We start from the raw sequence: 20,639 nt of genomic DNA, 5'->3' as shown, positions 1-20,639 counted from the left end.
TGCGTTGGGAGGCTGCTCAGGCGACCGCAGACTATAAAAGGATGGCGTTCTTGGTGTGATTCCCGCGTGGGTCTCTCCGCCTTCTCCCGCCTTATGACTTCTTGGACCAATTCTGCGGTCTCTCCTGGGTGGTTCCTGCTAACTGTCAGGGTACTTTTTAAGAGAACCAGAATGGCCTCCAGCAGCCTGGCTCGATTCCCCAGGATGGCCTCACGGGGGGTAGGAATCCCCAAGGCTGTTTCAGAACCTAGGATCTGTTCTGACCTTAGCCAGAGTGCACACATTACGGAATTTTTTTTCTTTTTAGGGCTGCACCTGCAACATATGGAGGTTCCCAGTCTAGGGGTCAAATCAGAGCTACAGCTGCTGGCCTACACCACAGCCATGGCAATTTCAGATCCCTGACCCACTGAGTGAGGCCAGGGATCGAACCCACATCCTCATGGATTCTAGTCAGATTTGTTTCCGCTGCACCATGAAGGGAACTCCCCCTTTTTATTTTGTTTCTAAACATGGACATCATCAAGGCAGCATCTCGGGCCCCTCTCCTAATAGGGAAGGGGGAAGTTCTTAACCTCCCCTCCCCTCCGAGTGTACCCCACACCAGGAGAAGCAAGAGAGGAGTCTTCATTCGAAAGCCCATTGGAGATTCGAGTCTGCCCGGATGGACCTCACATGGATTCTCAGCCGTCCCTCGAGACCCAGGCCTCTGCCATGGAGAAGGCACAGTCCCAGGATAACAGGACCCTGAAAGCCCCCTTCTGGGCCAGCGTCTCCCCAGGTGTTGGCCCAAAGGTTACAATTCAGAACGCGAGATTGCTCCTTAATGTCGGGGATGGAAGATCAACAAGATGCAAGACTGCGTGCATTTTACCACCACACGAGCTGAAGACAGAGTGTCGTCTCTGACGGCCTCGATGTCCCACAGACACACACACACGACTACAGAACACCCCGTGGCAGCAGCATGACAGCGTCCCAGAGGTGTCCACACCCTACCCCAGAGCCTGTGCGTGGGCACCCTGCAAGGCCTTGGGGACCTGGCGGATGTGATTACGTCTGTGACCAGAGGAAGGAGAGCATCCTGGACCATCTGGGTGGGTCCAGGCCATGACCCTGAAAAGGGGGAGACAGAAGGAGAGTTCAAAGCGGTGCATGGGAGAAGGACTCCACCCACCTTTCCTGGTGGGAGAAGGGGGAAGGGGCCGTGGGCCGGGAGGGAGGGGCCTGGAAATAGGCTCCCTGAAGCCTCGGGAAGAGAACAGCCCGACCCACCACCTGCTTCTATCTCAGGGAGAGCCTTGCAGACTTCTGGCCTCCAGAACCATAAGATAATGAACTGGTGTTGCTGAAGCCACCACACCTGTGGCAGGTTGTTACAGTGGCCACAGGAAGAGAAGAGACACCCCAGGAGAGGTAGCCAAGTGGCAGCGGGCCCTTACGTGGGGCCTGCAGCAGACAAGGCCGTATCCACTGAGGACGCACCAGTGACCTCTGAGGGCCTGGCTTTGTCATTCTCCCTAAGAGGTTCAGGCAATCTTATTAACCAATGGGCACGAACTGCGGCCCTTCTAGGGGAAGCCTGCAATCTTCTGGGGAGCACGTTACTACCAGAATGCCTTTGGGGCCCAGAAGAATAAAGCTGTGCCATGATGGAGCAGCAGGCACGTTGGCCAGCGCTTCTGAAAAGGAAGGTCAGGGGCCTCGAATGACACGGAGCCCTTTGCTCCTGCTGCTGGCACCGAGCTCCCTGGACTGAGGAATGACTGGTCCAGAGCACAGCGTGATGCTGATCAAATCTTTCAGACCAAAGGCTGGAACACCTGCTGGACAGTGGCAGAGAGGGCTCTGGGTCAGAGCTGCCCCGAACAGTCTGTAACTCACAGCCACTCTGCATAAATTCAAGGCTGTGAACTAAAGAGCTGCTCTGCGTAAATTCAAGGATGAGCACGTTTATCTTGAGTGCTCCCCATGGCTCCCAGGGCCGCTGTGTGACCCTGGGTGTGGCCGTCCCATGCCCTTCGGGCAAGGACCTTGGCCAACGACCTAGATCTCTTTAAACCTCGGTTTCCTTACCTGGACAACGCAGATGATAACTGTCCTGGCAGGTACACAGGTGTGCGGATTAGATAAGGTAACAGAGGCCAAGCATCAGCACAGCCCTGGACACTTGGGGAGCACAGCCGTCATGACGTGCATCTTACCGGCTTTCCAGAGGGTTCTCTTCCACTGAGCATGCGCTGACTTTACGTGCTCACCTGCCCACTTTAGGGATATCCCTTCTTCTGAAACTGCTCCTGACCAGCTCACCTGTCCCTCCCAGCCCTGCTTTCTGTTAGTGCGTCACCAACTCCAGCTACTTGGCCTGGAATGGTGTTTGGTTCTGATCAGGCGCTGGTGGTAAGAATGGGCTGATTGGGAATGCAGACAAGCTCTCAAAGACCCAAGGGGACCCCTTTAGGCTGGGGGAGCCACCTGGACGCCTTGTGGTCCTTGCCATCAGACTCCGCATTCCCTTTTGTCTCTGGAACCCACTCTTGCTAAGGAAACACATCTGGGCTTTGGCCCAAGGGCTATTCTGAAAACACAAGAGCCCGGCTGGGGGAGGAGGGCAGGGAATAAAGCGACTCTCCCTGCTGCGAAAATCCTTCAGAGTCACTTTCTCCCAAGGTTTCTATAGCGACCCCTCCAGAGAAAATGAGCTGCTGACGGGGGCTGGAGTGGACAAAACACAGAGCGGGGATTGGCAGCCAGGACCGCAGGTTAACCACAAGGACATTTGTGTTTTTATGCAGAGATCCTGTGAGGACAAAAAAATGGAATATTTTTTAAAAACGAGGCTCAAGTAGCAGCAGCCTGCCCACTGTGCTTGTCCTGAGCCTCTGGCCTCCCCGGAGCAGGCTGTCAGCGTTTCAGGCATGTGGCATGTCCAGGAAGACGCAATACCACCACTGGCTCCTCTCCTAGGCGGCGGGCTCTGTATTTTCATGTTTCTTTTCCTGGTCCAGGTGTGAGAGACTTGGAAGTTGGTCCCGGGGACTGCAGGGCATCACTTGGGGCCCTGAGTCCTTGCTACCTATCGTTCAGTTCAGCAGCTTTTATATAGCAGCATCTCCTGAGTGAAGCTCCTCTCGGCACCTGGGCGGGTGTCCACACCTGCGCTCCTGGACTTGGGCATGTGCTGATACCAGGCAGCAACCTGGCCAAGGGCAGCAGCGTGTGGTGTCCGAGTGTCAGCAGCAGAGAGCGGTACGTTTATCAGACAACAGATTGACGCCTGCACCTGCGGTCTTCACTGAAAGACGTCTTGCTGTTCGTGGGCTGAGATGAGCTCACCTGGGCGATGGAGGTACCCATGAGGCGGTTTTAGCATTCAACCTGCAGAGGCTCAGGGTGTGCTGGTCAGGCTGGAGGCTTTTTCATTAAGACCCTCTGTGTGTTCCAGCAGCTTCTGAGCAGCCAGGCCTTCTTCACCCGACTCCAGGGGGCCTCGGGCGCTTCTTGTGCTCTGTGCTGCCCTGAGGTCCTGACCAAACATGGCCAAAGAGCTTGCCGTGTCTCCCTCCAGCCCCAGCCCTTGGACTGCGGAGCCTGTGGAGTCCCCAGGCCTTAGGACAATAGTCCTCATCCCTCTTATCACCCGGCACTGGACCCCCAGCAGCGCAGCAGTGCGCACCTGCAGCCTTGCCCCACGCGCACCTGCTCCATAGAATCGCGGGGGGTGTCACCAGCCTGCCTGGGAAGCACTCCCCTGGCCTGGCGCTTAGAGGAGGCTCGGATGCAAGAGCCGCACGCGGATCAAAGTCCGCTTGTCGACACAGGGCTCAGCACCGCCCGCTCCTGCAGATCAGGGCTCTGTCACTCGGCTGTCAATCAGCCTGAGGTGGCAGCCTGGGGCGAGTGACTCAGGACAAATGCGCTGAGCTCCCACACAGCACAGAATCCCTCTCAGAGGCCGAGGGAAGAGGCTGAATAATTTACCTCCAATTTTGTCACCTTCTGTTCTGTAACCAAAGGAGACGATTGCAGGGCCAGGTCTGTGGCTCGCAGACTCCCTCCGCAGTGCACACGGTCCAGGACCGCTGACTCGGGACTTATGTAACCAGGGCCACCCACTCTGTTCTGGTGGTTCCACTGCCCTGCCGCGTGCGGGAAGGGAGTCTGGGCACACGGAGGTGCAGGGCAGGTGTGGGGCTTGCATGGTCCACCGGAAGTCACAAAAGATGACTCGACTCCAGCCCCCTGTGGGAGGAGGGGTGGGCGTTCTTTCACAACTGGGGGAGAGTCAGGAAGAGACGTGGGGAACGGGGCAGCCTTCCCCTTGGTGCGAGCGGCCCAGGCCTCTGAGGGTGACGGCCCACGTCCGTTCCCATGTGCTGTCGGTGATCTTACTGCTTCTCCACCTCCCCTGGGTTCTGGGACAGGCCTGGCTACTCAGATGTCTATCTCCTTGAAGCCACGGACATCTCACAACAAAACACGGGTAACTGTTCCTGCCTCAAACCCAGGGGGCTGTGGTCAAGCCCGGGTTCATGGCTTCACGGCACAGGTCCAGCAGCAGGTGGTGTCTGACGTCTCCACACTGTGCCCCATCGGCTCCCCAGGCCCCCAGGCCCCTCCTCTCTGACCTGCCGCCCGCCACCCCGGGAGACCGAGGAGGACACACACTGCCCCCCGACACTGCACCCGGCTGGTTCCAACTGATGAACATATTACATCAGATGTATTCATCTGTGCGTTTCCTGGATCCAGGGTCCATGTCGGGAACCACTGGTGGGTCTGGCTGTTGTCCGACCCGGGTTTGCACCCGACCACTGCTGGGGCCAGCACTCCAGCCCTGGTCGGCTTTTCTTCCTACGATACAGGAGGGAAACTTCCTCTTGAATTCTGGGCCCCGGTGCTCCTTTTCCTCCAGTAAAGGAAACTCAGGGCACTGGGCTGGATTCCAGCCGGTCTAAAAGGTAAGTGATTAAACCCACTCCCCAACCCGTGGCAGCTGGGGATGCAGGAACTGGCCAGGTGTAAAACCTATGTGTCAGATTTGCTGGGAAGGCGGCAGGTGTACACACCACTCCAAAGACGGCTTTGTGGATTTAGGTAAATGGCTGGAAGCCTGTCATTTCTTCTCCCAGAATGATTTCCTTCTCATTTTCCGTGTGTAGCAGAGTAGGAGTTTTGTTTTTATTCGCGTGATTATTTGCAGTGCTTCTTTTCCACACTAGTCTCTGCCATCCTTTGGGGCGCATCTACCTACTTCTATTCCACCTGTTTACCTGCTGCCAGTAAGTGCCAGGCACAGAACAGGTGCTAAGCAAATATTTACTTTAAAAAAACCATTATCAAATCTTTATCAGGAGAAGTATATTATTCATCGTAAGTGCCTGTGCGACACTCTCCAGGTTCACACTTCCTGTCCAGCGGTGGGAGCCTGAGAGAGACGGCTGTGTACACAGATGCCTGATGTCTATTTTCAAACTCATTTCTCTGAAAAGAAGTCGGGGTGGTTGCGTTTTTCTTTCAGGTTATGGAGACGTTTTAGTTTCCAAGGTAAAGCTCATGAATCATCATGATAATCTGAAAGTGCACTTTAGTCGCTCTAAAACGATTTTCTTTCTTCCTGATTATAGATGCAATATTACTGTAGAAATTAGGAAAACAAACACCAGGAGCGTTTGAAAAGACTAAAGAAAGACTAAGTCTACAACTCAGAGATAACGGTCGTTGACGTTTCGGTGTTTTTCCAGTTCCGGCGTGTGTGTTTTCATTTATACACTGCTCTTCAGGTTAACGCTGTTAACTCAGTATAGGAATTTTCCCATGTGGTTAAATCTTCTTCATAACACTGTTTCTAAATGAAGTATACTATCCTATCATTTATTCAATAATACTCAAGTTCGGGGACATTTAAATTGCTTCCAATCTTGGTATTTTATTTGATGTTGAAATAATTATCTGCTTACGTAAAGTCTGGTGAGAACCTTTGATAGTGTCCCCTTGATGGTCCCTTGGTAACAGAACAAGGGTCTTCCCCTTTGCAGTTTCAACACCCTTTCCTTCTGTGCTGAAGAGGTCTCCTCCTAAGAAACAAACTAAAAACCGTTCACCTAGAATTTCCTTGCTGACCCTTTTAATTGAAGTTAAATACACATGCAGGAAAATGCAAACTTCCTATTTATTCTTTTTTTTCCATTTTTTTTATTACTCAAATGAATTTATCACATCTGTAGTTGTATAATGATCATAACAATCTGATTTCACAGGATTTCCATCCCACAGCCCAGGCACATCCGCCCACCCCCCAAACCATCTCCTCCAGAGACCATAAGTTTTTCAATGTCTGTGAGTCAGCATCTGTTCTGCAAAGAAGTTCCGTCTGTCCTTTTTTCAGATTCCACATGTCAGTGAAAGCATTTGATGTTGGTGTCTCATTGTATAGCTGACTTCACTTAGCATGATAGTTTCTAGGTCCATCCATGTTGCAAAAAATGTTGGTATTTCGTTCTTTTTAATGGCTGAGTAATATTCCATTGTGTATATGTACCACATCTTCTGTTCTTTGAGGGACTCGGATAGATGGATACACTTGGCTCAGAGTACGTGACAGTCCCTCTGAAGCCTGTCTTGAAAGGCTGCCCTCTTCCTGCTCTGGTCCCCGTAGGTTTATGCCGCCTCCTTGGACTCTGCATAAACAGAGCCATACATCATCAGTCTTTTGCAACTGGCGTCTTTCCCACAAGATCGAGTCTATAAAATTGTCTGTTGTCAGCACTGTGTTCTGCTTCCTCACTCTGTGGCAGGGTTTGGCCAACAAGGGCCCTGAGGCCAAATCTGGCCCATCACCAGCTTCTGTGCAGCCCATGAGCAAGGGTGCTTTTTAAATGATTAAATGGTTATATTTGTTCCTATATCATCCTTGGTTTTGCCTCTTGGTTCAGAAAACCTTGGTTCACAAAACAAAACAAAACAAAAAACAAAAAAAGGAGTTCCCATCGTGGCACAGCAGAGATGAATCTGATTAGGAACCATGAGGGTGAGGGTTCGATCCCTGGCCTCGCTCAGTGGGTTAAGGATCCAGGGTTGCCATGAGCCATGGTGTAGGTCACAGGCATGGCTCGGATCTGGCGTTGCTGTGGCGGTGGTGTAGGTTGGCAGCTGTAGCTCCAATTAGACCCCTCGCCTGGGAACCTCCATATGCGGCGGGCGTGGCTCTAAAAAGCAAAAAAATAAATAAATAAAATAAAAATTAGAAAAAAACAAAAAACACCCTGACTTTCACTTTCTAGCATTTACGGAAAACGTCTGCTGGGCCTGCGTGGTCTATGAACGTCCTGTGCTGTACGACCTTTGAACCTTCCCACGGTGACAGCTACGTAGATGGTCCTGTGTTTGACGACGGTGACAGGACTGACTTGAACCCTCGTGTGTGTCCTTCGTGTTGTTCAAACGCTGGGTTGCACTGGGTGGGAACTAGGGACAGGCCATTGCTCAGCTTCCGCAGATGCTTCCGCTTTCAAAGGGGTGGTTGTAGGGAAGCGCCTCTCTCCTTGCAGCCCTGGAAACTTCAGTGCCGTGTGGGTAGTGAACCCTAACCCTAACCCTAACCCTCTTGTCTTAGGATTTTGCTGTTTCACCACCAAATATGATTTATATACACATATATAGTCTTAAAGACGCCTTTATCAGATTAAGGAAGTTCCCTTACTATTCCCAGGTTACTGACGTTTTCATTGTGAATGGATGATATATTTTTTGAATGGTTTTTTTGGCATCTGTTGAGATAAAAATGTACTCCCCCCACTCCCTTATTCTTCCAGTACTTGACTTTTGAATGTCAAACCAATACTTGTAATCCTCAAAGAAATCCTGGATGCAGTGAGCCGATGATTTGTTTCCAATGCTGCCTTTATGCTCATGAGATTTCCTAATGTCCCCTTGTCCGTAATTTTCCTTTCTCGTCATGTCCTTGTCCAGTTTTACTTTCTTCCTTTTTTAATCATGTTTGTACTGGTTCGTGATACATTTTCAAGAACTATGTACAACTGGTACAATTTCTTCCTTAAACATTTGGGAGAATTAACGGTGAAGAACTTGGTTCTGGAGTGTTCTTTCAGGGAGGGTTTCGAATGACAGAGGTAGGTCTTGGCTGTATTAAGGACTATTTGCGTGTTCTATTTCTTCTTGCATCAATTTTGACATATTGCCAAAGGATTTCTTGTCATGTATTTTTTCAAATTTATCAGGAAGTTGTTCAAAGCATCTTGCTATTTTTATTAGTATCTACTGATGCTCTAATGATATCCCATTTTTCAGTTGTGATTATCCTATCAGAATTGGTGATGATATATCAGTTTTATTCATCTTTTTCAAATAACCAACATTTTTTTTTTTTCAAAAGCTGCTCTGAGAGACAAGTTTAATCAAATAACCAACTTGTGGCTCTACCGATTTTCTCTTTTGCTTTCTATTGCATTGGTAGTGACTCCTATTTTCACTTTTTCTTTTTCTATCTAATGTTAAACTGACTGTTTTCCCTAGCTTCTTCAGATGGCAGCTTAAATTCTTAATTTTCAGCCTTCCATCCTTCCTAATACATACATGCCCAAGGCTGTGCATTTTCCTTTCTGTGTGCATTTCAGATGTGGTGTGCTATATTCTCAGTACTATTCAGGTCAGAATAGTCTATAATTCCCACCAGGTTATCTTTTCTGTCAAGTTATCATGACTTACTGAAATTATTTAGAAGTTTTTTCAAATGTTTGGTTATTTTCTAGTTGTCTCCTTGCTACTGGCTTTTAGCTTCTTCTTCATCAACTTTGGGACACCCCACACTTGCACTGCCATCTTCTGGCCCCTCTTCTCTTGGGGGCATCCGTTTTGGGGTGTGGGCAGAGACCACAGGGGCTGGAACCCTCAGCTAGTTTTCCCTTTAATGTTTACATAAGTAATAAATTGCCTAAACCTGCACGTGGCTCACTGGATCTCGACCAGACAAATCAGCCAGGCTTTGGTCTGCCTGCGTGTGTATACACGTGCACATCTTGTACACACACCCACAGACGTGTCACATACATGTCTTGTGTATGTGCTCGGCATGGTTTAGCAGGATCTCCAAGCCAGGGGGACCCTAACCACCCACCTCTGTCTTCCCAGCGCTGTAAGACAGCTCTTCCCTGTGCCCAGCCCTTTAGTCTCCAAACTGCTGCTTTCTGTGTGGCTTCAGGGCCATCAGCTCCGTTCCCAGAAGGGAAAGTGTGTGCAGCCTTCTCTGAGGTCCCCTCTTCTCCAGAATCTTGGCCCCTTCGTTTCAGCTGACTCGGGAACATCAAACCCCAGCCTTGGCTTCCCCGTCCACAGAGCTGAGGTCCAGGCCACTGCTGGCCTCAAACCAGGCCAGCAGATGCTCCAAACAGCAGAGGCCAGTGCGAGGCACCCCCAGGGCTCTCCCAGGCATCTTGGTGTTTGAGCCTTGATTGTCCTGGTTGTTCTCTGCGGCCTTCAGAGTTCTTTGCCCTGCCCCCTCCCCCCTTCCTTCTGTCCTTCCTTCCCTCCTCTTAAAACTCTCATCCAGCATTTAAGGTGCCCCAGCGAGAGGATTCGTCTGCTCCAAGGCATATCCTGTTTCAGCCCAAATAGACGTTCACTCATAATTTTGAAGGTTCTCCAGGGGTTTTCTGACTCCACTTCCAGCATCACCTGGGACTCTGCTGGTGAACATGAACATGTGCCACGTTTTGTCCCCTGCAATCAGCCGTTTGCTCCAGGTCACCCTTCTCTGCAACAGGGTCACAGTTACTTTTAGTGAATAAGACTTTTACTGTACACCAGGCCGTATAAGCTATTTAGAGTTGACGTGGTTTTCCTCACGCCAGTGTCAATGGTTGTAATCACTGCGTTTGTAGCATACGTAATCTAATCATATCTAGTATTTATCAGTTACCTATTAAGTACCAGACATTCTGCCAGGTGCTTTTCATGTATGAGCGTTTCGGTCTTCACACCAGGTTGATATTACCTATTTTTTAATTAGCGAAATGAGACTGGAAAAGAGCAGAAGGCTCGCGAAGGTCACCCAGCTGGGAAGTCACAGAGGTGGGTCCAAGCGGAGACTGACTCCAGCCTGGGGACGGTCACCACTGCATCTGCTCTTCATTCAGTCAGTGACTGGAATTCGAAGGACATTTTAGGCCTGAAAATTGTTGTCTTAGCGCAGCTTTAACTTTCTTAGACGGTAGCTGCTGCTGTTCGTAGTCAGGTCCCAGGGGCTCCTCAGAAAAAGTGGGTGAGGTCTGTGCAGGCGACGGGCTCCGACTGCAGGGACCCGGCTGGAGGCGGCTGCTCTGCGTGGAGGATGTGGCTTCGCGGCTCACACCTGGGTGCTCACAGCAGCCCCGAGAGCTCCTCAAGTGAGCTTCCTGAGCTTCAGGGCTAGAGATGGAATCCAAGAGGTCAGGCGGAGCCAGGAATCTGCACTTTAACCTCCACCCCGGTTCTCACTCAGGAGGCCTGAGGACTAGGCTTTTAGCAACCCTGTTGCCTGGGTCTGGTCAGCTGGAGGCAGGACCTGGGGATCCTGGTGAGAGCCTTGGGGGACTGGTTAGAACATAGGGTGTACGTATGCGGATGGATGCCTGGGTTTGCTGGGGCGCCCAGGCCAAACACCCCCGCCTGGGCGGCTTCAACAACACAAATTCACTCTCCCACTTCCCTGGAGGCTGGATCCACGATCAAGGTGCTGGCAGGTCTGGTTTGTGCTGAGGCTTCGATCCTGCATCCTGCCGTGTGCTCACGTGGCCCTGTCTGTGTGCCTAATTGCCTCTCTTACCAGCACGCCAACCCGACGGCCTCAAGGTCCCGTCTCCAAGTGCAGTCACGTGCTGAGGTCCCCGGGGGTCAGGGCTTCAACATGTGGATTTGGGGTGTGGACACCATTCAGCGAAGGAAACAGGTCAGGCAGAAGCAGCAAACAGCAGGACAGTGACTTGTTAATTCAAAATCTCTTACTGGCCCCAAAGACACACTTGGTGCTGCGGTGACCAGAGCCTGGGGACCTCAGAACTGACTTGCTCCTGGAGGGACAGCTAACCTGGGATAAACGCGATGAGGATGGCCCAAGTGTGGCAGGCCTGGTGCAGTGGGTACCAGCGGCCTTGAAATTTCAGCCCCAGTGATGCCGACGGTAAGTGCAGATGCAGCAATGAAACTGCTCTCCACTTAACTGATCTGCGCGGGGACCACTCCTCTCCCCGTCTCTGTACATATATGGACAGAACCCCCCTCGCCCACCCTCCAGCCCCTCAGGCACTTCCTCCTCCAGCAAAAGCATCTGCTTAACAAGATTCGTTTGTGTTGGTTCCCAAATCAATTTATGCAATTGTACATCTTCGTGCAATTATGTCATTTGACTAAATAACGCGTGAGCCAATAAAATGAGAGTGCAAAAAGAGGGTTGTTTTGATGAAAACGAAGGGAAATGTTTTGGAAAGCGAGTTGCCAAAGAGAAAGCGCTGTCAAATCAAGCACAGAAGCAGAGGCTGTCAAAGACTGAGGGTGTGTATTAAAAAGGATGGTTCACTCGAGCGATTTGCAGGCATGTTTCCACCCGAAAGAAGCGCAAGTTGTGCATTAACCGCGCCTGACGACGGCGGGTTAGAGGTTTATGGAAGAAAACCACTTAGAAAGAGACTTTGGCTGCAATTTCCAAAGACTGGCTGGTAAATATGCATTCGCAGGGGTCAAGCTAAAATAGCTATTTTTAGGTTGTGTCAGTTGTAATGAGTTCTTGTTTTAACTGACGTTTCTGATTAACCTACTTGCAACTGCGTCTTGTAGGGTTGGAGAAGAGGGCCAGTGAAGCCTTTGAAACCTCTTCCCCGAGCTTTTGGGCACATTACATCAGATAATGTTCCAGGCACCCTTAGCTGAGAGCCTGGCAGAGGGAAGCACTTAGGAAATGGGGGGGGGGGGGGCACGTGGCCGTTCTCTGCAGACGCCTGTGTTTAAAGCGAGTTCCTTGGACACGTTTCTGGAGGGGATGGGGCTTCCTGGGAGGCGAGCGCCAGGTGTGGGGGTCCTGTTCCCTGGCAAGTAACAACATCTCTTTCCGATTGAGTTTCTTCCTAATAACGATACAACTGGGTTTCCTGCACCCTCCGCTTACAGGAAAAAGCATCTGCATAATGAAGGCAAAAGCTTAAAAAGTGAAATAAAATAACTAAAAAGGGAAGCTTAAGTAGGAAAAGAGCAGGAAAGGACCCACAACTGAATCGAATGAAATGATAAAGTGTGTGGCAGGCCCTGGGGGTTTTCAGAGAGGAGGACGGATTTTTATCCCCCCCCCCCCATGAATTTTGATTTCATGTACGTTCTTAGAAGCAAAAACCAGGAGCCATGTTTCTCCATGGGGAAATTTCTATCCTACACACTGAGTTTCCTGCTGGGGCAGACTGTGCCCACTCTGACTATGACAGGGACAGCTGGCAGTGCAGGCTGTCCCTGCACAGGAAGCCCAGGAAGACCTTCCCAGCCCATCACCTCCACTCACCCAGAGGCACCTGCCCCTCTAAGTTCATCCTGATCTCAGCTGGCTGGACGCCGGGATTCTCTGCAAGGAGGGCTGGTCAGTCTTCCTTCCTCTCGTTTCCATGGAACCGAGCTGAGATCTCAGGGTTCTTGGCTTCACAGGAGAATAAAGAAAGCGTTGCTCTTCAAACCTCGATCTGTCACCTGCAGACAGCTGGGACTTTCCACTCCTGGAAACGTTTCCCTTCAGAGTGGCCGCTCTGTTTGCAGCCTTGACTTTGGAGCTGAAAATGGGCATCTCTGAACAGCACAGATATGTGCTGTTAGGTTAAAAAAATCATAATGCTCTTTGCAATATTTCACTTTCAAGCTTTTCCAAAATTGATTTGAAGGGGGGGGGGACCCACCCCATCTCTCATAATAATATTGCAGAAAACCCAAAGTGTTTCATTTCATGGTTAATTTATTTTGTAATTATAGATCTGTTGGTAAACAGTACAATAATATTTTTTTCATTTTGCTTATTTATGCTGTTTACGCTCTAAATGTTTTCACTATGGTGTGATAGCTGTTTGTGAAAGAAGCTTCCTAACAACATTAATTCAAATAAAATTATCTGCACTTCACATGTACAGCCATACACTGTTTATGCATGATCTGAACTCCTAGGAAGGCTTTTTTTAAAGAGGGGAAAATGCATATTACCCATTTTTAAATTTTTAATTAAAAATTCATGTTAAAAAGCAATATTAAATCTCCTATTCCCAATTTAAAAGATTACACTAGCACAAATATTTTCATTTCCAACCTGAGATGTATGCGCGTGCTTATTTTAAAAGATAAACAGCTATCAAACTGTTCTCACGGCTCTTTATTTTTTATAATATTTTATCATCATGGGCTTGATTCAAGAATAATTGAATACAGGAAAGGGTGCACACACACACGCATGCAAAACACACAGGAGGAAAAAAAGAAAATTATATACATATGTAATTTTCTTGTGTGTATATATGTATATTTTTTCCATTACAGCTTATCTCAGGAGAGCGCACACAGTTCCCTGTGCTGGAGAAGCGGGCCTTGTCGCTTATCCTTTCTATACAACCCTCATGGCGACAGATGAATAATACTCTTCGATTTTGATGGAAATAATATCTGAAGACATGTCCCAATAATTTCCACCGGTTACAGTGTTTACTTTGAAAGACAATGCTGCAGTTAACAACTCTGTGTAAATGCCTTTTCTGTTGTTTTGTTGAATTATTTATGGAGAATAATTGGCCAGGGGTGGCATTTCTGGGTCAAGGTCTTGATAATCTTGAGAGTCCTTGGTTGGGAAGTCCATGTCTTCCCAAAGGGCTTATTCTGTGTTTACCTTGAAGGAGTAAACTCATTTCCATGCGGCCTTAACAACTGGGAAGTTGCCCCTTCATTTTTTTAAATATAAGCTATTTTTAAACAACTGGCTTTCAATTCAGTTGTTGAGAATTAAAGTGATTTCAGTGCAGACGTGGATCAAACACTTCCCCTGCGCAGACCCCTGGGCTCCGGTCTCTCAAATGTAAAATGAAGGCTTGTTTGAGATGATCTGTTTTCTCGCAGCCTGAAGATTCTACCTGCCACTGTTATTTGGAGGCTATTTCTAGTTGGACGGGCGCCGCTTCCTTGAGGGTTAAGGGGAAGAGCGAGACTTCCGACAAGGACTCGGAACGCTTGTTGCCCTTCCCGCCGGCCATGCTCGTCCCGGGGCCTTGACCTCCCACCCGAGCTCCAGACAAACCAAGTCACGTGCTGCCCGGGTACGGCACCACATGCTCCAGACCTGGGATGTCTGGAGACCCGGGACCAGGAGGTCAACGAGAAAATCGAAGCTGTAACAGGCCCCCCGCCTCTGAAACACGACAGCAAGGGCCACCTGCACAAGCGGGGAAGCCACAGTGAGCTTTTATTGCCTCTGTTGCAACAGACACATCCCGATCCCTCATCCCGACGGACACGGGAAGCAGAGGTGAAGCCCAGCTCCTGTCTACGTCCTGCTGACTCCCTGTGTCTGGACATAGATGCCCAGTGGTCCTTCTCATGTTCTTTTCTTTGGTTGAAGCGAGAGGGGGCACTTGAGAAAACAATTTTAAAGGAAGAGTCAGGTATCAACTGTGTCTGAGAAAAGAAGTTTTACCTAATATTACGCAATCCACTATTTTATGTATATCATTTGCCAAGACAAGGCTATTGTTGAAAAGATCTTTAAATATTATGGATCTTTTAAAAAAGAATCAATGTAAGGCTGATTTGCAGAAAAGTTTTCGGTAAATAAGAATATAAGAGTTCCCACTGTGGCTCAGTGGGTTAAGAACCTGACAGTGTCTACGAGGCAGCTTCCATCCCTGGTCTCGCTCAGTGGGTTAAGGATCCGGTGTTGCTGTAAGGTGTGGCATAGGTTGCAGATGCGGTTTGAATCTGATGTTGCCATAGCTGTGGCGCAGGCCTCAGCAACAGCTCCGACTTGACCCCGGGCCTGGGAACTTCCATATGCCCCCCGAGTGGCTGTCAAAAGAAAAAAAAAAAAAGTAGAATGTGTCTGGCTTGGCAGCATGAGGGAGAGATGAGGGCGAATCGCTGGCGAGCCTGTCTTGCGGAGCGGGGTGCGTAACAGCAGGCCGTGCCCTCCCCCAGTGCGTTACTGTCACCTCCCCTCTGCGATCAGAGACCGGGGGTGGCTGTCTTCACAAGCAGATGCCACTGAGAAGGGCCAGCTTGAAATGCTCCCAGTCGTCTTGAACTTTGAGTCTTTGACTCCAAACCCACCAGGGGCCAAGTATTCACTTATGCTCTGTTCCTTCCCCGAGTCTTTCTTCTGCCCCCCATGGCTGCCCCCGCCTGCAGTCAGCCTCCGCTGCCTGATGCATCATTGCAAGGGCCTCCTCCTGGTCTCCCTGCCTGTGGAGTGTTCCGCTCTCCCTTCCTCCTGCCTGTCTGCCCTGCTCCCGCCGAACCCTTTGAGAAGTCAGTCGAAGCTGGTTCATCAAGAGAGGTGGAAGGCAACACAAGACACCGCTCTGCCCCTCCCTGGGGGGAGCCCCTTCCCACTGGTGGAAAGGGGCCCTCCATCCTTGCCTCTCCCCCTCCGACGGGACAGGTGTGACACTGCGGACGCTGGCCTTCACTGGTGAACATCTGAAAGGAAGGACGCTGCCCGGGTGAAGGCAGCAGCCGTATTTCTGGCAGGCCAGTGCAAATGGGTGCCAGCAATGCCAGTGTCCACAGGACTGCCTGCCCCCAGAGCTCACCGCCTTGGGCTGGCTCAGCACCCCCTCGCCAGGTCGGAGGGGCGGCTCTGGCCACACACCCCCGGTGGGCCCTCCCCGTTGTCCTGCCCATCCAGCCTGTTCTTCTCATGGCCCTCGCCACCGGCCCCAGTCCCCACCCCTCCAGGAATCCTGCGGCATCCTTCCTTTGGGCTCACGCAGACCCCCTCTGGGCCAGTTGGATGCTTTTGTTATGCGTACTTGTCTTTTCTCCAAAGAGTCATTTGTGTATTTCCTGAAGTTAGAGACCGTATCATAAGGTCACAAACCCCGGGACTCCCTGTGTCTGTCCCCGAGCCTGGCCGCCATAACGAATCAGTGGACGTTTGCGCGAAGGGTGTCACGATCAATCACAACAGTGACGAGAGTGATGCAAGGGCCGTTAGGTGGCCACCACCTGCATGTTCCCGGAAACCACCTCATTTGATCTTCATGGTCACTGTAAGAGGTGGGCTCCATTCCCAGTTTATAATCTGGATGATCTTCCAGAAAATCAGAGACATGGAGAAAGGATTTGCTGGCACTTCTTTTTGCCCTTGGGCAAAAGCTCCCACCTTATTTGATGGCAATGCAAGCAAACTACCATACGGTTGTTCAACCTGTAAGTATCATAGCAGTGAGTGTGTAGTATCTGCAGCTCTTTGCTCCACTGCAGTCGGCACGCCTTTTCCTTCTGCTGCTGGAGCCCAGGGCCTCAGCATCACAGGTGGCCCCCAGCACTCAGCTTCCCTCCCACCCAGGCACCCCTCATGGGGGCTGGTACCAAGTCAGAGGGAACAGCGCCATCTGCTGGGACTCCAGCCGAATACCAGTCCAAGTTTGCCCTCTCACTGTAGATTCCTGGAAAGGTCACTCAGGGCACAGGTGACTCTCCCAGGTGACCGGGAAGGAAGTGTCACAGGGCAGGGGAGCCATCGGGAAGCTCCCTCTGAGACTCAGTTCTCAACTGCAAGTCAAAGAATTGAGTGACACACGTGAAGCTATTGCCCAGCAAAGAAAACTATTAAAAAAAAAAAAAAAAAAAAAAAAAAAACAAAAAAAACCCCACAGAATGGGAGATCTTTGCAAATGAAGAACTCAAGATTAACCTCCAAAATGAACAAAAGTCACATACATCTTTATATAAAGAAAACAAACAACCCAACCAAGAAATGATCAGAAGATCTAAACAGACATTTCTCCAAAGACGGATGGTCCAAAAACACAAGAAAAGATATTCAACATCACTAATTGTTAGAGAAATTCAAATCAAAATGACAATGAGCTACCACCTCACATCAGTCAGCATAGTCATCTGCAAAAAGCTGACAAACAGTAACTGCTGGAGAGGCTGTGGAGGAAAAGGAACCCTCCTACACTGTTGGTGGGAACATAAACTGGTGCAACCACTACGGAGAACATATGCAAGTTCCTCAAAAAACTGAATGTAGAACTACTATGTGATCCCAGCAGTCCCACTCCTGGGCATCTATCTGTAGAAAACCACAGTTTGAAAAGATACATGCCCCCCAATGCTTACTGCAGCACTGTTTAAAATAGCCAAGACATGGAAGCAACCTAAGTGTCTATCACAAGAGGACTGGATAAGGAAGATGTGGTACATAAATATGAAGGAATATTACTTGGCCATGAAAAAGAACAAAACAATGCCATTTGCAGCAGCACGGCTGGACCTGGAAATTATCATACCAAGTGAAATTAGAAAGAGAAAGACGAATATCATCCAAGAGCACTAATATGTGGAATCTCATGAAAAATGATACAAAAGAACTTACTCCCAAACAGAAACAGACGCAAACCCCTGAGATCAGCTCCACCCACGAGTGGGAAGGAGGAGGTTTCACTGAGGAGTTTGGGGTGCAAATGACAGCCAAAAGCCGACACACAGGGCCTTCGCCGAAGAGTCAGCTCCTCCTCAGGTGTGTCTGGTTTGTAAACTGGTATATTTCTCTACATATCCGTAGGCTATCTCCGAGTGGGAAACATCTTTTATTCTTCTCTTTACAATGTGTCCACTCTCTAACTGATGACCGATTGTTGAGACAGCTCTGGAGAAAATCATTCTTGGTGGATCTTAAGTCATTTTGAACATGTATCTGGACCAACAATAGAATTTTAGCAGAAGGCTGACCCAGGACTGGTGTTCATTTAGCTTCTTTTGAGAGTGTTTCACCGGAGCTGGAATAGGCAGAGGTCAATGTGCAGTGAGAATATTACATGTGGCCACCGTGCTCTGAGCACACGTCTGGCATTGCAGTGGGTGGATCACTGGCTTTGAAGGGGGCAGGTACTGCACCTGACCTCTCGGAGTTGCCAGTGCGAAGGGGAGACTCAGTATTGCTCAGGTGTGTCGCACGTCATCAGGAGGGCTCTGGGACCTACAGGAGCTTAAGACGGGGGATGCTAAGCGCTTTGGGGATGCCCTGCCTCCCTGAGGTGGTGAGGGTGATGCTGGGATCCCAGGATGACCAGGGTGCGGGGTGCTGGGCAGGAGGGATCACTGACGGGCTGCTGGAGGAACAGGAGAAAGAGGAGGCCGCGCAGGAGAGCGCGCATCACAGGAGCCCAGACAGACAGGCGGACCAGCAGCCTGAGTGGCACAGTAAGAATTTTAACCTTTGGAAAATCATTCAGGGGATTTACACAGCAATGTTTTTGTCCAACCGAAGCTTATAAAAAACGCGGCTGGTTAGAATAAGGAAGGGGTCGGAGGAGCCAAGAACAGGGCAGGGGTCTTGGGCTCCGCACAGGCGGAAGGTAGAAACGGGGGAGGATGGCAGTGTGGCAGCAGCCTAGGATGCAGAGAGAGCATGTGTTCAGCGGTTCTTCGCAGGGAAGCAATCCTGGCTCTGCACCTGGTAGGTCCTGGGTGCGGAATAGGCACGAACGGTGAGAGGAAGCTCCTTGTTGTGTCTGCAGGTAAATGCCGACAACATGGGGTCGGGCTGGCAAGTCTCTCCCCTGAGTAGCAGCTCACTTGGAAGCTGGCATCACCCTGTTTGCAGCGTAGACCCGGATTCTGCAGGATACCTGTGCGCGAGGAGAGGGGCAGAGCAACAAGGCCCGCCTCTTCCCCACTCAGCGCGGGAGGCAAGTCCCAGCTCTGAACACCTGCCTTGCTTCAGACCCGTGGTCCGTGAGGGGACCCCCATGCGTCGTGCCCAGGCGTGACCCTCCGAGGGGCACCCAAGAATTGGGGGAGGCGTGACTGAGGAGAGGAGCCTGCAGAGGAGAGGAGATTAGGCGCCGCGGGTGGGATTTCAATCCTTTTATTGGAGAATTCACTTTGACATGAACCGGAAATCCAGTGTCAGAGAAAGAGCTTCAGAGTTCTCCGGAGAGGAAAATAACAAAATCCAAGCACATCCACGTCTTACAGCTCAGAGCACTTCTCAGCGGAGGCTGCGCTTCCTTTGGTTTTGAAGTAAAAGAAAACCCGTCGCATGGGGGTTTCTGCAGGGACGTCATGACGTGAAAGCTGCACGAGCCATGTCTTCACCATAGAAAAATGTGCTCAGTTTTCAACCAATACGGATTCAGCCACAGCGTCAGCCGGCAGAGGCCAGACGAAACCCTGTGTCACATTTTAAAGGCAAATGATAAGAACAGCTAGTTTCCATACATCTCTGATTTTTTTTAAGTATTTATTTATTTATATTTTTGTCTTTTGTCCTTTCTAGGACCGAACCCGTGGCATATGCAGGTTCCCAGGCTAGGGGGCTAATCGGAGCTGTAGCCACCGGCCTCCACCAGAGCCACAGCCACGCGGGATCCAAGCCGTGTCTGTGACCTACACCACAGGTCACGGCAACGCCGGATCCTTCACCCACTGAGCGAGGCCAGGCATCGAACCCTCGACCTCATGGTTCCCAGTCGGATTCGTTTCTGCTGCACCACGACGGGAACTCCTAAAAAAAAGTACTCTTGGTAAACGTTTGTGGCCACGGGTGATCCTAGAAGACTTCAAGGTGAGGTTCTCAATCCCTGAGACCCAGAGGACGTACATGGCATCAATTCGGGGTTCATTACAGATCATGCGTAAAAAGTTTAACGCTCTATTTTTTCCCTCTCTAAACTGATAAATGGGATGGTGGGCTGCACAGGTAAATAAAACGGGGTGTAGGATATGAGCTTTTGCAACACAGAATTCATGACTGGTGCCACCAAAGCCCAGAGAAAACAAATTACTGGCCCCTCCTGCTGGCACCATGAGAAAATGATCAATATTTCATTATATGGTGCTCTTCAGACATCTGAATAGCTCATCTGTCCTATTTATGCCAGTTAAAATGAATTCAACCTATCAGGGCCAAATGTATTTTTAATGCTTCTCGTTACCTGGCAGGGAAGCGGCAGCAAAAACTCCATCTCGCCCTGGGCCACCTCCTTCATTTCGTTATACGCTGAACATAAACTGTTTGTGTGCAAGCGGCCTTTCCTTATGAGAAGCAATGCTGTGTATGTTGCAGAATAAACGCAGGAAAGGGGCTGTGATGGTCACTTCGGTGGGCGTGGAAGGCCTGCTCTGGAGCAGAAGGCAGTGTCTCCCCGGGAGACAAACCCTCCTGAATCCGGATGGGTTCTTGTGCACCACCAAGAGGCAAAAGGCACCGAGTGTGACGCCTAACACAGAGCACCTACTGTGTGCCCAGGATGGGGCTGAGGGGCTTCTCAGAATTCAAAACCCCACATCTTGAACCCAACCCCGGGCATGTTGATACCATGCCCAAGTTTGAATGTGGGCTTGAATTTTCCAGCGAGGTTACATCACACCCCCACTTCCGCCTCCAGGCTCTGCAGAGAGTGGAAACA

General features: G+C 50.2%; 1 long non-coding RNA gene across 1 annotated transcript in view; it reads right to left on the bottom strand.

The window, feature by feature from the left end:
* Positions 1-8,492: 8,492 nt before the first annotated feature.
* LOC102161661 (uncharacterized) overlaps positions 8,493-20,639 on the bottom strand; it is a 509,074-nt gene continuing 496,927 nt past the window's right edge. The window contains exon 11 of the long non-coding RNA XR_014832667.1: positions 8,493-12,673. This is a non-coding gene — a long non-coding RNA (uncharacterized LOC102161661). The remainder of the gene's footprint in view (positions 12,674-20,639) is intronic.

This window comes from Sus scrofa, chromosome 17 (assembly GCF_054392235.1).
Source record: "Sus scrofa isolate SSC_HxYL_T2T_F1_AM1 chromosome 17, Sscrofa_HxYL_maternal_Yorkshire_Landrace_v2.0, whole genome shotgun sequence".
NCBI classification, from domain to species: Eukaryota; Metazoa; Chordata; class Mammalia; order Artiodactyla; family Suidae; genus Sus; species Sus scrofa.
Note: the sequence above shows the minus strand (reverse complement) of the source record. Positions and strands in the feature narration are given on the sequence as shown.